This window comes from Felis catus, chromosome B3, assembly GCF_018350175.1.
Source record: "Felis catus isolate Fca126 chromosome B3, F.catus_Fca126_mat1.0, whole genome shotgun sequence".
NCBI lineage: Eukaryota > Metazoa > Chordata > Mammalia > Carnivora > Felidae > Felis > Felis catus.
In genome coordinates, this window is record NC_058373.1 from 71,557,157 (window position 1) to 71,572,005 (window position 14,849).

The window sequence follows — 14,849 nt, forward strand, 5'->3', positions numbered from 1 at the left end:
ACCAAGATTGTAGGTATCACCAAAGGACCCTAAGGAAGAGACTCTTCCCTCCCTGCTTCGCTCCACTAGGATTCCAATCTGCATCCGCCCACCTCGGAACAGCTCTTCTCACTCCAGTAACTAAAGGGAAAGATCTTCAAACCATCCGCTCCGGAAGCGAAGCTCTTGGGATCTAGAACCTAAGAGCATTCCAAAGACAGGGGTCGCGTCAGCTTCCGCCTAGCACCTAGTAAGCGCTCAGAAAGTATTTATTGAACGGATGAATGAACTCTTTTAGACTCCAGATAGCTTCGGGGTGGGGCTGGTGGGGTAAAGACCAAAGCAGCAGCTTTTGCTACATTTTGAGTTTGATACTTTTCGGTTCCGAAGCCAGGAGAGAAGCCTTCGAGTCTCCAGGAAGCGTAGGACGTGAATTAAAAACACCGAGAAAAAAAAGCTTGCCTCCTGGTTCCCTTTTGCTCCTTTGAGACCTAACTGCAAATAGGCGGTGCCAATCTCCGCCAGCTCCCTAGTCTGGACGGAACAGAGTCTACAGTCTTCCTCCCCCCGTCCTGCTTGCCCGAAAGGAAGGCTGTGTCAGAACGGATAGGTTCCTGCTGCTGGGAAGCCTTCAGTCCCTTTCTTTAGAACTCTTCGTCTGCCAGACAGGTCCCCTTTCCCCTGATCAGTAGTAGCCACGTGGCGCCTGTTATTACGGGCGACTACGGACGGAGATAGCCAGAGACGCCCTTCCCTGGGGACAGAGCCGTGATTCTGAGCCCGCACGGGTGCTCCTAGCACCCAGGATTCCGGAGAACTTCCCTCTTCTCATCTTCCCCGGAAGCCCAAGCCAGGTTCCAGAATGGGGGAGAAAAAAGATTCACACCTATTCTCTTCTTGACACAGGGAAGGTAGACACACCTCAGTTCTCCAAAAGTCAGCGTTTCTGTTCTGGGCCTACCAAACTTTGGTTTCCATGCTCCTTTTGATTACATCCAAGTGGAAATTACAGAATGCCAATAGCTGATGTGTCTCTTTTGCTAGTGTGTGGCAGTAGCAGAGAAATAAATTCAGTTAGTGCCTAGTCTTCAGAGAAAAACAGGTGCCTGTGTCACAGAGAAAGGCTGGGGGATGTGGGTTGGGTGATGTTTCGGCTAATTTTCTGCCTTCTGAAGGTGGAAATTGTGGCTCCCTGGTGACATGCAATCATATTTGGCTAACATTATTTATTTGATAAAATTAAGGATATTTGGGGGCAACTTTACACAAAGAGCTTTAAACAGGGAGGTTGTGTATGGTTATGCTTTATGCTTCCCTCTCTCTTGCAAATATACAGCCTATGTCAGGGAAGAAGCCGCTAGACCGGGCTTACTTTCCTAAAAATAGACAATAGTCATTGTCTATTAATCAATTATGCTTCCCAAGAGAAGGGAAAAATAATCCCATGGTGGTGTTGGGACACATAAAGGATATTCCCCACCGCCCCCCAAGAGCCTCCTGTAAAATTCTATGGTCCTTGCTATGGGTGGAATCCTATCCCCCTCTCCCATGCCCCCCGCCCTCGAAAAAAAGATCTATAGAGTCCAAATCCCCAGTACCTCAAAATGTGACCATATTTAGAAGCAGGGTCTATACAGAGGTAATCAAGTTAAAATGAGGTCTTTAGTGTGGGCCCTAATCTGACTGGTGTCCTTATAAAAAGGGGAAAAAGGGCATAGAGGCAGAGATCTCTTTCTGGAATCCCATAAGCTTCAACATAAAGAGAGCAATGCTAACTCTGATATATTCTGTGGGGCTCTCAGAAAAAGAACTGCAATGCATTTTCAAGGGTATAGGTGTAGGCACATTGGGGCCTTGTGTGGAGACAAATAACTGGAGAGAGGGACAGGGTTTTAAGCACAGAGCAGTGGTTCTCAAACTTTAACGTGCACCCAATCACCTGCAGGGTTTGTTAAAAAGCCATTGCTGGACACAACCCCTGCAATTTCTCATTTAGTAAACCTGAGAACTTGCATTTCTCATAAGTTGCGAGCTGATGCTGTTACTGAGCCAGGGAACATGCTTTGAGAACCACCACCCTGGAGATCAGTTTTGTAATTTAGAATTCTGGTAGAAGTTAGGAAAAAGAATTGAGGAAGTCAAAGACCTGAGACCTCTTGAGAGCAGTGTCCAGGGAAGATATGTGTGCTTAATTGACAGCAGTGGGAATAAATGAGAAATCACAAATAAAATAAATTTATAAGTGAGGGAGAAAAGCCTGGCAAAATAGTGAAGCCTAATGTTTTTTTAAATTATTTTAAGTTTATTTATTTTGAGAGAGAACAAGAGCACAAGCAGGAGAGAGACAGAGAGAGAGGGAGAGAGAGAGGGAGAGAGAGAGAGAATCCCAAACAGGCTCCTCACCACCAGCGCAGAGTCCAATGTGGGGCTCAAATCCACTAACCATGAGATCATGACCTAAGCCAAAACCAAGTGTCAGATGCTTAACTGAGTGAGCCACCCAGGCAGCCCTAGTGAATCCTAATGTTAGGGACAGGGAAAAGGGTCTCCCAATACTGGACAATGGTAGTGGCCACTTCACCACCCTTTGGGATTTCGATAGAGCTTCCACTTAAGGATACCCACCTGTAGAAACACAGAGATCTCAAATGAACCACAGAAAATGGAAAATGGTGCTATCTTCTGTGATCTCTGGGCATGTTTATTTGTCCTGCTGGGTAAGACATAATGATTAGCAAGGGTGCAGGAGAAACTAGGAGAAATGCTTGCAGCCTTACCCTCTCCTGGACCATTTGGAAAGTTCAGTACATGCCCAAAACAATCGCCTGAGGCCCCCAGAAAACTTGCTGCTGGAGATCTTTCTCATCTTTGAAAGAACTTCAGAGACTTTAAGCCTGGGAAGGCTGAGGTCCCAGAACAATGCACCTGCAAGATCTCAGCCCAAGAACAGGGAATGTCACCCACTACTGTGTGGTTCCTTTTTTGTTCAACTCTCAAAAGTAGAATACTTGGTCTCCTAATTTCAAAGACTTACCACAGACTTCTGTATGACTATGGGGGCAGAAATCCTGCAATTGTACCCAGTATTCAAAGAAAAAACAAATTATAAATACAGGTTATATTTACAATCTATTTCACTTGATTTTCTAAGTCCAAGTGTGTTTTTTTTTTATCATGTCCATTGTATGGGCTTAGACAAGGTGGAGTCCACACCCTTGTCAGTAGTGTGCAATACCTGAACTCTCCTTTGATCTTAATCAGAGACCTAAGGATGTCTACCAGGATGTGCATCCTACTGTCCTCCACTCTATCAACTGAGCTACTCAAAGATGCATAGTAAAATTTATGCAAAATTTATTGAGGAATCTATTCTATTACCTCTCACAACCATATATTTATTGGTTACTGTGTTGATTAAACCTTTTATGCCCTTACTGATATTTTGTCTACTTGTTTAACACCTAATGAGAGAGGATTGTTAAAATATCTGATGATAACTGTGTATTTTTCTATTTCTCCTCTTAGTTCTGTCAACTTTTGCGTCTTATGTATCTTATTCTTACAATGCTTCTTATATTTTGCTTCTTATATTTGCTTGTTATATTTTGCTTTTTATATTTATGTTTTATAACAAGCTGCATTATTAGATACATGGAAATCCAGAAATATTGTGGGGTTTTTAAATAGAGCTTATTTTTTAGGGCAGTTTTAGGTTCACAGCAAAATTGATTAGAAAGTACAAAGAGTTTGGGTGCTTGGGTGGCTCAGTAGGTTAAGGGTCAAACTTCTGCTCAGGTCATGATCTCGCAATCCAGTCCATGGATTAGAGCCCCACGTTGGGCTCTGTGCTGAGAGCTCAGAGCCTCAAGCCTGCTTCATATTCTGTGTCTCCCTCTCTCTCGCTACCCCTCCCCTGCTCCCACTCTGTCTCTCTCTCAAAAATAAATAAGCATTAAAAAATTAAAGAAAGTATAAAGAGTTCCCATATACCTCCTGCCCCCACATATACACAGCCTCCTCCATTATTAACATCCCACACCACGGTGGTGTATCTGTTACAATAGATGAACCAACACTGACACATCATTCTCACCCAGAACCATAGTTTACTTTAGGGACCTTTGTGAATTCCTGTGAATTTTCGGATTGTTTGTTTCTATCTCTATAAAGAATGCCATTGGGATTTTGATATGGATTGCCTTGAATCTGTAGAGCACTTTGGGTAGTTTGGATATTTTAGCAATTTTGGATAGTTTGGATTCTTCCAATCCATGGACACAGGATGTTTTTCTATTTATCTGTGTCCTCTTTAGTTTCCTTCATTAATGTTTTATAATTTTCAGTGTATGAGTCTTTTACACATTTAGTTAAGTATACGCATATACAGGAGCACCTGGGTGGCTCAGTTGGTTAAGTGTCCAACCCTGGCTTAGGTCATGATCTTGTGGTTTGTGAGTTCGAGCCCTACATTGGGCTCTGTGCTGTCTGTTTCAGATTCTGTGTTTCCTTCTCTCTCTGCCCCTCCCCCACTCGTGCTCTGTCTCTCAAAAAATAAATAAATGTAAAAAGGATTTTTTTGGAAGTATATGCATACACATGTCTATAAATAACAATTTCCTGTAACTTGAGAGTTGGTTCTCTTTTATCGCCAAGAATATTTCTATTTCCTCTTTCCTCACGGCAGCCTATCAGGTATTTGAGGATGGTGATGATGTCCCTCAAGTTTTCTCTTTCGCATACCTAAAAACTTGAGTTCCATTAAACATTCTTCCTCTAGTGAGGTAGCCAGCTAGCCAGCGACTCAGTCCCTCTGCATTCCTGTGGTTCACCTGGGCATAATGCCTGAGAACAGTGCTTACAAAATGATACCGATAGAAAAAAAGTTGGACAGCCATGAGCAGTGTAGGGAGAAAGAAACCAAAGGCAAGAAGACAGTAGTGGAAGGTATGAACAGAAGTAGCAAGAGAAAGCTTTTTACAGAGACCAGAGTAATCTGCAGGTGATATTTAAAGGGGCTATGGAAAGCAGAACAAGTCAGCACAAATTCCAGGGCACCAGGCAAATGTTTGTAGGGTAGGGCTTGACTTTTCAATTCTTAAAAGATTTCCTTTAGACAGCACAGAGACTGTTTGGGATCCTCTCTCCACCCCTCCCCTGCTCGCTTGCGCGCTCTCTCTCTCTCTCTCTCTCTCTCTCCCCCCCAAAATAAATAAATGAACTTAAATTTTTAAATTTAAAAAAGCAAGCCATCAACTTTTGTAGAAAGTCAGCTGCCACCCTTCCCCAGCTGGTCGAGGGAATCAGTGGCTCAAGGATAGCTATACACTAAGCCCTACTGTCCTCCCCTCTTCTGGCTGAGCTATGTATGGCTATATGCCACATTTCTCCATTTTGTGTTTAGGATACTGCAAAGTTTGAATCTTTTAGTAGATGGGACAGAACAGTCTTACAAGGTTGTTGGGTCCAAACTGGGGGTGGGGACACTAATGAAATGCAGAAATGAAGTCTTGGGAAGTAACTATTGTTTTTAGTTTAAGCATCATAGGTTTGGATCTTACAGGTTTGAACCCTGGCCCTCTGGTGTTCAAAGTGAGAATCACATGTCATGAGAATCACATCATGAGTCAAAGAACTGAACCGCACATCCTTTAAAGGACCTGCATTTCCACGGCCACTCATCTCAGTCAGTTTCTGGGGAGTTTTGTGACATTCTCTACTGTGTTTTCATTTGCTCTGATCCCCTAAATACCCAGTCTTAGTTTCCTCACACTGTTAAAAACATGAAATCTCTTGCTCAAATCCTGCAATTAAGCTCAACCTATTTGGGACTGAAGGCCATTCCCTCCAGGTCTTAGAAACGCAGAGTCTTGTAGAAGCTGAGTCCAAGAAACATCCCCTTTGCCTATCTTACTTGCCAAACCTGAGAGCACCCAGATGCAGCTCAGACCACACCCAGCATTGCTCAGGCCTGAAGAAAAGCCGAAAGGTGGCTGGCACTGGTCATCCACTTAGCAGGACAGAATGAGGCTTCTCCCAGTGGAAAGCATGTATCCTTGGGAGTCTGAAACTATGCACTAACTTGAGAGAGGAGGCAAGACATTTTCCAGGGGAACCTGCCCAGCAGGGCTGAAGGCACATGCCACGTCAAACTGATTCTACTTAGTGTTTGCTTAGTGTTTGGTTGAGGACATTACCTTAGAGATTCTCACTCTCAGTAGGTAACCATATGTTTATGTTTAGGTAAGTTCTCCCCTTTTCCATGAGGATGCTCTGTGTGCTGGTATCTGGCACACCATTTAGTGACCACATACATATGAGAATTGGCACCTGAATTCAGGTGCCACCTGGTTTCCTGGAATTTACACTTAAACTGTATGAGAGCTGGAATGCCCTTGGAGATTTTTAGTGTTTGTTTTACCAAGAATTCCAGGAAGAGGAAAGTAAAAGATTCCATGGTAGTCCAGATTTCTGTGGGTTATGATATCCTTTTTTCTTTGCACATATATCTGCATTTGTTAGCTCTCCATTTCAAATACTTATTAATGCCCTGAGATGTGCTGGTCTCCTGGCTAGGTAGCTGGAGACTCAGAAGTATGAACCATACAACCTTCCCTTCAAGGAGCTGAGGTATAAGCTGAGGACGTTATATTAATGTATATGATTTTTTAATGTTTATTTATTTTGACAGAGAGAGAGACAGCATGCATGCTTGTGGGGAGGGGCAGAGAGAGAGAGAGAATCCTAAGCAGGCTCCTTGCCATCAGTGCATGGGCTCCATTCAAAAAACCATGAGATCACAACCTGAACTGAAATTAGAAGTCAGATGCTCAACCAACTGAGCCACCCAGGTGCCCCATTAATGCATATGATTCTTTTTTAAAAATTTTTTTTGCATATGATTCTTAAAACAAAATAAACTTAGTAGTCTATAGCTAAGTGCACTAGAATCTCTTTCCCTTTTTTCTTTGCCTTCTCATTTGTTCTTTCTTTGTGTCTTTGCATTTTCAAAAAGATGGACACAGGTGGGGTGCCTGGCTAGCTCCATTGGTAGAACATGCAACTCTTGATCTCAGGGTTGTGAATTCAAGGCCCACCTTGGTGTAGAGATTACTTAAAAATAAAATCTTTTTTAAAAAGTAAAATAAGAAAAATAGGAATAGATAGGAAACCACAACTTAGAAGTAGGTCTGGAAGACTAAAAAATAAAATTAAAATATGTGTTACCTTTTGGCAGTCTTTCATATAAGATGAAGAAATATGGGAAGGGGAACAGAACAAATCGATAATTTCATAAGCAACTGAATATATGTTGAGTGGGTAATGTCAGGCTGGATGCTTACTTCCTAGGTGCCATGGGTCACCTCCATTATATCTGTCCTCTTCAGTCTTTTGAGAGTGGGAGTGGAATGGAAAGAACAGCAAGGATAAGAAAAAGTATCATGGATTTCAGAGGAGAGAAGAGATGAAATCTATTTGGTAAACAGTAAAGGCTTTCTGAGTTAGAACAGTGAGATGGTCTTTCCAGGATAAGTAGTGTTTGACAGGTAAGGTGAAAGGGGAAATCACTCTAGTTGAAGAAATGATAAGCAAATGATCACAACTGAAAAAGGTGTGAGTTCTGTTTGGGGAATTATAAGTGGATCAAGTTGACTGGAACAGAGATCTGTTGTCAATATACACCTGTCATTGGGTAAATGTTGGTCTGAATATTAGAAGACAAAAGCGGTAAGGTAAAGAGGCACAGACTGAGAGCACTTTAGGGTACTTGAGAGTCTTTAGGTTGAAAACAATTTTTGCTAAAATAAAAAAGGAGGATTTCTGTAAGGATCCAGGAAAATCTCATAGATTCCAAAAGTGGAGCATGCTGAGGCCTCTGGAGTGGGCCACAGCCAGGGACTCAGAAGGTGTGCAGGCAGGCTCCCTCTCTCACTATCACCTCCCCATGCTCTCCCTTGTGCTCTTCCTACAGTAATGCCTTCTCTGCTTCTCAGTTCATGTGGTAGAATATGATTGATGTTACAGCTCTTCCAACTCTAATGTCCTTTCTAGTAATTGTGGGCTAATTAATTTGGACCAAACTCTTTGAGGAAAAATGATAAGATATTGGATAAGATTTTACCAAATCTTCTTAAAAGCATCAAAGTACTTAAAATGGTAGTAAGCAACGACTAGGCCAGAATCTAAACAAAAGACAGAATCTGAGAGGCAAGGGAAGCATTGACCTTTGTAGCTCTGAAGACACTTGCTAATTACTGCAAAACTGGGCTAGAATTTTGGCAGCCTCTTTGGGTGGGAGAAACAAGAGGGACAGATGTCAAGACCCAGCACCTAGCAAAAATAGAAAGTCTGGTGAGACACTCTCCCCAAATATTAAGTTTAAATTCATAATATTAAAGAGCTGTTCCCATAAGATGAACAAGAAGTAAACCTACCTCTATCCTCCTACTTCCAATAATGGTTATGGAGCTCAGCAGAAATCAGCTGAGCTTAGCAAGGGAAAACAGAAGGAATGAGAAGCTGTGACTGCAGGTTTCCATTCTCCCTGATTTACAGCTTGGTAACATCATCTTGGAGGCTCAGCAAATGTCTGGCCACTAACATTTTTTTAGTGTCCTTTCGGGTTGATGGTGCTCCAGGTGCCTGGGAGAAACCGAAGCGCTATATATATATATATATATATATATATATATATATATATATATATATAATTTCCCCCCCCAGAAGTCTCCTTCATCTTGGCCCCCCAAATTCACTGCATATAATTTTGAAAAGACATTGAGCAGTGCTCATTGAAAAAGATGACCAATTACACAAGGAAACAAAGTGAAACAAAGTGACTTGAGTAAGAATTACCTAAAACAGTAGATAGAATACTATTGGAATTATCCATTATAGATATTAAAATGAATATAATTACTATGTTTAAAGAAATAAAAAACAAGCTGGTAAATGTCTGCAAGGAATAGGAAATTACAAAATTTGGCTTTACTGTTGGTGGGATTATAAACTAGTACAGCCTCTATAGCAAACAATATGGAGAATCATCAGAAAAATAGAAAACAGAACTACCATATGATCCAACAATTCTGCTTCTGGGAAAATACCCAAAGGAAACAAAAGTAACAACTTGCTGCCTTTTTTTTTCCTCTTAAGTAGGCTTTGCGTTCAGCATAGAGGGCAACAGGGGCTTGAAGTCACAACTATGAAATCAAGACCTAAGTTGAGATCGAGAGTCAGGCACTCAACTGACTGAGCCACCCAGGCACCCCTGAAAGCACTAGCTTAAAACAATACTTGCAATTGCATGTTCATGGCAGCATTATTTACAACAGCCAAGACATGAAAACTACCTAAGTGTCCACTGACAAATGAATGAATAAAGTTGTTATATATAATATATAGTATCTAATATATAATATCTCACATAACATGTAATATAATAATATATGAATATTATTTAGCCATAAAAATGAGGAAATATTGCCATTTGGGACAACATGGATAGACCTTGAGGGCATTATGCTAAGTGAAACTAGTCAAACAAAGGCAAGTACTATATGATCTCACTTATATGTGGAATTTAAAAACAAAAACAAACAACTCCCCCCCCCCCCGCCCAGAATCATAGAAAAAGAGATCAGATTTGTGGTTACCAGAGGCAGGGGTTGGGGAGAGGTGGATAGGAGAAAGGTGGTTAAAAGGTACAAATTACCAGTTACAAGATAAATAAGTACTTAAGTACATGTAATGGACACCTGATGACTACAGTTACCCATGTTCTAGGATATATATGAAAATCACTCAAAGAATAAATCCTGAGTTCTCCTCACAAGGAAAAACTTTTTTCTTTTTTTTTTTTGCTCTCTCTTTTTATTGTATCTATATGAGATAATGGATGCTACTAAGCCAAAGCAGTGATCATTTAACAATATATGGAAGTCAAACCATTGTGCTGTACAGCTTAAACTTATGCAGTGATGTATGTCAATAATATCTCAGTAAAACTGGAAAAATTTTTGGCTTCATAGTTTTAAAAAAGAATAAAATAGAACTTCTAGAATTGAAAATTAGAATTTATAAGTACAATTGACTCAGTAGGCAGATATAACAGCCGATTAAACACAGCTGTAGAGAGCAGTAGTATATTACGAGTATGTTATTCAGAATGCAACCTGGAGAGACAAAAAGAAAATATGGAAGAGAAGTTAAAAGAAATGAAGGACGAGGTGTGAAGGTTTAACTCCAGTTTCATAAATGAAGAAAGAAAAATATAGCAAAACAGCATTTGAAAAGTTGACCAAGAATTTTCCCAACCCGAAGAAAGATAACGGTCTACAGACTTACGAAAGCCCTTTATCTCACCATTGAAAAAAACATGGGATTTCCCTCTGGTGTCATTCACCACCTAAATTGAAATCTTCCTTGGATTAATCTTACTGGTGGAACCTAGGTCACATGTCCACCCAGCTGGGAAAGCAAGTTTTCTAAGACAGACTTATATTATGTGAAATTACCAAATATAAGGACAATGTTCAAAAATGTTGGGGAGTCACTCATAGGACAAATGCCTGCAACAGAGCTCTTCAGTTCATGTTCAGACTTTCTCAGTTTTCCTTTTGTACTCTCTTCCTTCAAGAGCACATGACTCTTCGAGGCTCTAACTCAGTGGATAATTCATGTAAATTGATCTAATCATGGCCTATTAATCTGTGGACTTCAGGACACGAGTATTCTAGCTATTGTACAATTCCCATAAACTCCTCCAATCTCACTTCAAATCCAGCCTACCTAAATCCCAGCAATTCACCCCTCTGTCCATTCCAAATACCTATCTCTCCTTTGGACTTTTTTTTCCCCTCTGAAAATATCATCTTGCTTTTTTGAGGTATAATATTTGAGAGTCCTCCCTGACTCTGGACTGACTCTTTATTCATATTTAACTTCAGCTGAATCTGCTTTCCCTCTCCCTCATTCCTTCCTTCCTTTCCAGTCCCATAACTGTCACCCTCTTGCAGCTTTATAGTTGAGTACTGTACCCTGGCCAGTCTCTGATGTTCCTTTGACTCTGGTTTCTCTTCCTTTCAATTCATTCTGCATATCAATGCCTGGTGAGTTTCCATTTTCAATTTTTTAAAGGGCATAACCTCATTCCAAAAGTCTCTTGGTCTCCTACTAACCTGTCTTACCTTCCCATGCTTCCAGGAGGTCAGACATCTGCCCCAGCCACTGTTCTGCCTTGGCTCCTTAAATGCCTCCGTTTTTCTCTCACAACTTTGCTCATATATTTTCTTGTACCAGAGATCACTCCGCCCCCAGACTTGTGTCTTAATCTCCCTTCGAAGTGCAGCTCAAACCCCATCCCCACCTGAAGGCCTGCCTCTGTGATGGCTCACTGTGAATCTGCGAAGCTCAGCCCTGTCCACTACCCCCCTCACACCTGGCACAGCTACTTTTCACTGTTCTCTTTCGTAAAAAAGTAAAGTGCTTTTATTCCACAAGACTTTATGACAGGGACTTCAAGAACAAGACCCTATCTGATGCCTTGTTCCTCGTGCCTAGCACAGAATTAGAGTTCAGTCAGTGTCTGCTGAATGGAAAAATGAATTAAATAATGAATTAACAAATGCTTGCTCTGGCGTGGAAACTCAAGCTGTAAGAAAGGTCCCTACATGTAAGGAACTTGAGGTAGGCGGTTGAAAGTCGGCGGCCATCCTGAGTCACAGAGAAAATAAGTGGGAAGGTCCAGTTGCAGCTGAGAGACCCATGGTAGGCAACTTCCTCTACGCCTGGTTTCCCCTCTTAATTTTCAGTGTGAAGGCGGGGAGGTGGACTCTTTCACTGTGTCAGATTGTGTTGGGTTAAGCAGATTTCTCCAATCTTAAAATAGTGGTGGTTGCTGTTACTGGCCTTCACACTGTGTTATCCCTAGCAGGAGCCTGCTGACCGAATTCCAAAAGTAAACTGATTGAAACGAAATTCGGATTTGATCTGCCTCCTACACTTGATCCTTTAACAAAGAACCAGCATTAAAAACTTTCCTTTTCAAAGAAAGAAGCGAGACGTTAGCCCGCGAGGCCCTATAGCTCAGGGGTTAGAGCACTGGTCTTGTAAACCAGGGGTCGCGAGTTCAAATCTCGCTGGGGCCTGCCTGTTCTTTCTTATTGTTTTAAATCGCTCTCACTCCTGGACCCCTTCTCTCTCCAGTAACTTTGACCCCCGAAGAAATTCGGTCCTTATATCTTCTCGCCGCAGGGCTGACAACCCGAATAAACCACGCAGAGCAGCCACCTCGTAGGCGCTACTGCGCAAGTGCAGCTCTGCTGCCTGGATTGTGGCGGAGGCCATTACAAGCGGCGGGAAGCGCTGCCTGCCCCGCGGACGTACAAACTCTGTTGACCAGGCCGCGAGAGCCCTCTCTGAGGGCGGCGGGAGCCCTGCGGGACTGATGGTGGTGGGGGAAAAGAATGGGGTCCAACCCTCTGGCAGGCTTGGAGCCCAGAAAAAGCTCCCCTCGCCAAAGGGGAGGAGCCGTCCGGGCGAGGGATTCTGGAGTGTGGGCACTCCAGCAAGGTGTCCCGTTTCAGTGGGTTTTCGAACACCTTCGGTATGCCAGCGGGAAAAGTAAGGTGGAGACTTGGGTCACTAAGTTTGTTACTGACTCAAAGGAACTGTGGATTCCTCTTTACAAAAACCTTTAAATATTTTCTCCAGAAGTCTTCTCACAGAAACATCGGGCTTACCCGTACGTGCCATATTCCACATCCTCCGCCTCCCCGAGTCTGTGGACGTGTAAACGGAAGAGAGCTGCAGCTCGCCAGTGCAGCCGCGCCTGGATTGGGAGGCGAGCGCAGGAAGGGAGGGAACGGGAAGGGGCGCAGGCTTGAGTCCCGACGCCCGCCCTCCGCCTGGCGCCGGGTGCCGCGGCTAGAACCGCGTCTCCCACCGCCGCAGCCAACGGCCCCCGGGCGAGCAGATGCCCCCGCCCCGCGCGGCCACGTGACGCAAGGGACCTGGGGGTGCCTGTGAAGAGCTCATGGGTTGGCCCTGCTTTGGAACCCTCTGGTTGAAAGAGGGGAATCCCACTCTAGAAGGGTTGTCCCCAGAACTGCGGAAGCGGGACTTTTTTCACACGCTGGCTTTGTGATTCTGAAGTGTCCGCTCGCCGGCAGAAGATCTTTTCCCACGCGCCTCTGTTTATGGATGTCCTGAATAGGTGACTCTGGAGAGATGCTACGCGTGCCCCCTTCGATAGCTCAGCTGGTAGAGCGGAGGACTGTAGTGCGCTTCCCGTGCGGTCATCCTTAGGTCGCTGGTTCGATTCCGGCTCGAAGGAGGAGTTCCAGTTTTGGTGTCACCCAAGAATCCATCGCTCTCTTGTTTCTTTGGGGGGTCTTCTAGAGTTGCTTTGTCCAGACCTTATTCCTGTCCCAAAGAAAGAGTTTGAGCTTCACCAAGCGTGTGTGAACAAGTGGAAACCGTTCGGCACAGATTCTAGGGAGGAGGCGACTGCGAGCCAACTCTGGCAGCGAATTGGAAGGGCTGGGAGTTAATTTTAATTTTCCCTCAGATGTGTTCTTTTGGCTTCTATTTGATCCTGGATCGCTGCCTGAAGTCTACGGTTCGAAAACCCAAGACCACTGTTTGGTACAGAAGAACATTGTCTATAAACGCTGTATGCACATGTCTGCGCCCTACGGGCTGAGAGGCCCCAATTTGCAAAAGAAAACCCCTAAACTGTGGCCCTTGTCCCGAGTGTTCGCCCGCACTCTATATACACAGCCATTCAGGGGGGAGGCCCTTACAAGACAACTTTTATATATTTTTATACTTTTACAAAAAAGATTTTGAGCCAGAGCAGTTAACTGCAACAGGTTTGGACGTGAGTTGGGCTGAGCCTAGGAGAGAGAATTCCAGACCCAGGAAACAAGTGAGGCAAGGTGGGGAGATGGAAAAGTCGATTCCCCCTCAGGGGCCTGAACTATCCCCACACGTGCCAGACGGCCGCACGTCCCACTGACCTCGGCTCCCCATATGTTGAGGCCCACCATTTCCTGCCCCTAGGGTGTTAGGCTCGCGCGAGGTAGCTGCAAGCGTGTCCGGCCTGGGCTCAGGACCCTACAGCCTCGCAGGCGAGGTTGGCTCGGACCCTCGGGCCCCCGCCAGGCTCCCTCCAGGATCCAGCTCGCAGCTTCAGCCGTCTGGCGGTGCTCGGTGGAGCCCAACACGCCGCCTGAGGTCTGAAAAGTCGCCTCTCTTCACCCTATCCGGCCTCTGGAGGGCTCCAAAACGTGGATCGGGGAGAATAAGCGAAGCTAGAACTCGTGTCAGCTTTCAAAAGGGTGAGATTTTGTGAAGATGGGAGAAAGGGCTGCAAGGCAAAAGGTAATGTCACCACATGCAGCAGAACTCAGGAGCAGCCTGGCGGCCAACTGTGACTAGAAAAGTAATGTTCAGAGGAAACATGGGCAAGCTTTTGCTGTCGTGGCTCGTTGGTCTAGGGGTATGATTCTCGCTTTGGGTGCGAGAGGTCCCGGGTTCAAATCCCGGACGAGCCCAGACTTTTGCTTTTTCTCCTTCCTTTCAAACTACGCCAAAGTTAGTTCTGTACAAACTTTCTCACTTTCCGACTGTCCTGCAAAAGAAAGGTGCACTGGACGAACACGTGCCAGGTGAGGCTGATGAGCTATGAGGGAAGAAACTGCCTCGTCTCCTAGACTCTCCGCCAGCGGACACCTCGGAGGGACCGCCTCGCTCCTGGGAGCCGGGACCGGTGTCCCAAGGCCCGCTGTCCCCGGAGGTCGCGTCCTAGAGGCCGCGGCGCGTGGGGCTCGGGGCTCCAAGGCCCTCTCCTTTTCCAGGCAGGGACCTGC

At 44.3% G+C, this 14,849-nt stretch overlaps 1 protein-coding gene and 3 non-coding genes across 10 annotated transcripts in view; 3 read left to right on the plus strand and 1 right to left on the minus strand.

Moving 5' to 3' along the window:
- RNASE11 (ribonuclease A family member 11 (inactive)) overlaps nt 1-12,937 on the minus strand; it is a 122,755-nt gene extending 109,818 nt beyond the window's left edge. The window contains exons 1-2 of one of the 7 annotated variants that reach the window (XM_045059637.1): nt 12,720-12,903; nt 2,605-2,689 (exon numbers count right to left, since the gene is read on the minus strand). The gene's annotated coding sequence lies outside the window, so the exon portion shown is untranslated. Of the gene's footprint in view, nt 1-92; nt 166-2,604; nt 2,693-12,719 lie in introns of those variants that run through there. The other 6 variants (XM_045059638.1, XM_045059642.1, XM_045059636.1 and 3 more) reach the window with 6 other exon arrangements.
- On the plus strand, nt 12,053-12,125 carry TRNAT-UGU. Its single transcript has one exon. It is a non-coding gene; the product is annotated as a tRNA-Thr (tRNA).
- A 284-nt stretch (nt 12,938-13,221) lies between the features above and the next one.
- On the plus strand, nt 13,222-13,312 carry TRNAY-GUA. The gene is given in 2 exon segments: nt 13,222-13,258; nt 13,277-13,312. It is a non-coding gene; the product is annotated as a tRNA-Tyr (tRNA).
- Nucleotides 13,313-14,462: 1,150 nt separating this feature from the next.
- TRNAP-UGG lies at nt 14,463-14,534 on the plus strand. Its single transcript has one exon. It is a non-coding gene; the product is annotated as a tRNA-Pro (tRNA).
- Nucleotides 14,535-14,849: the final 315 nt, after the last annotated feature.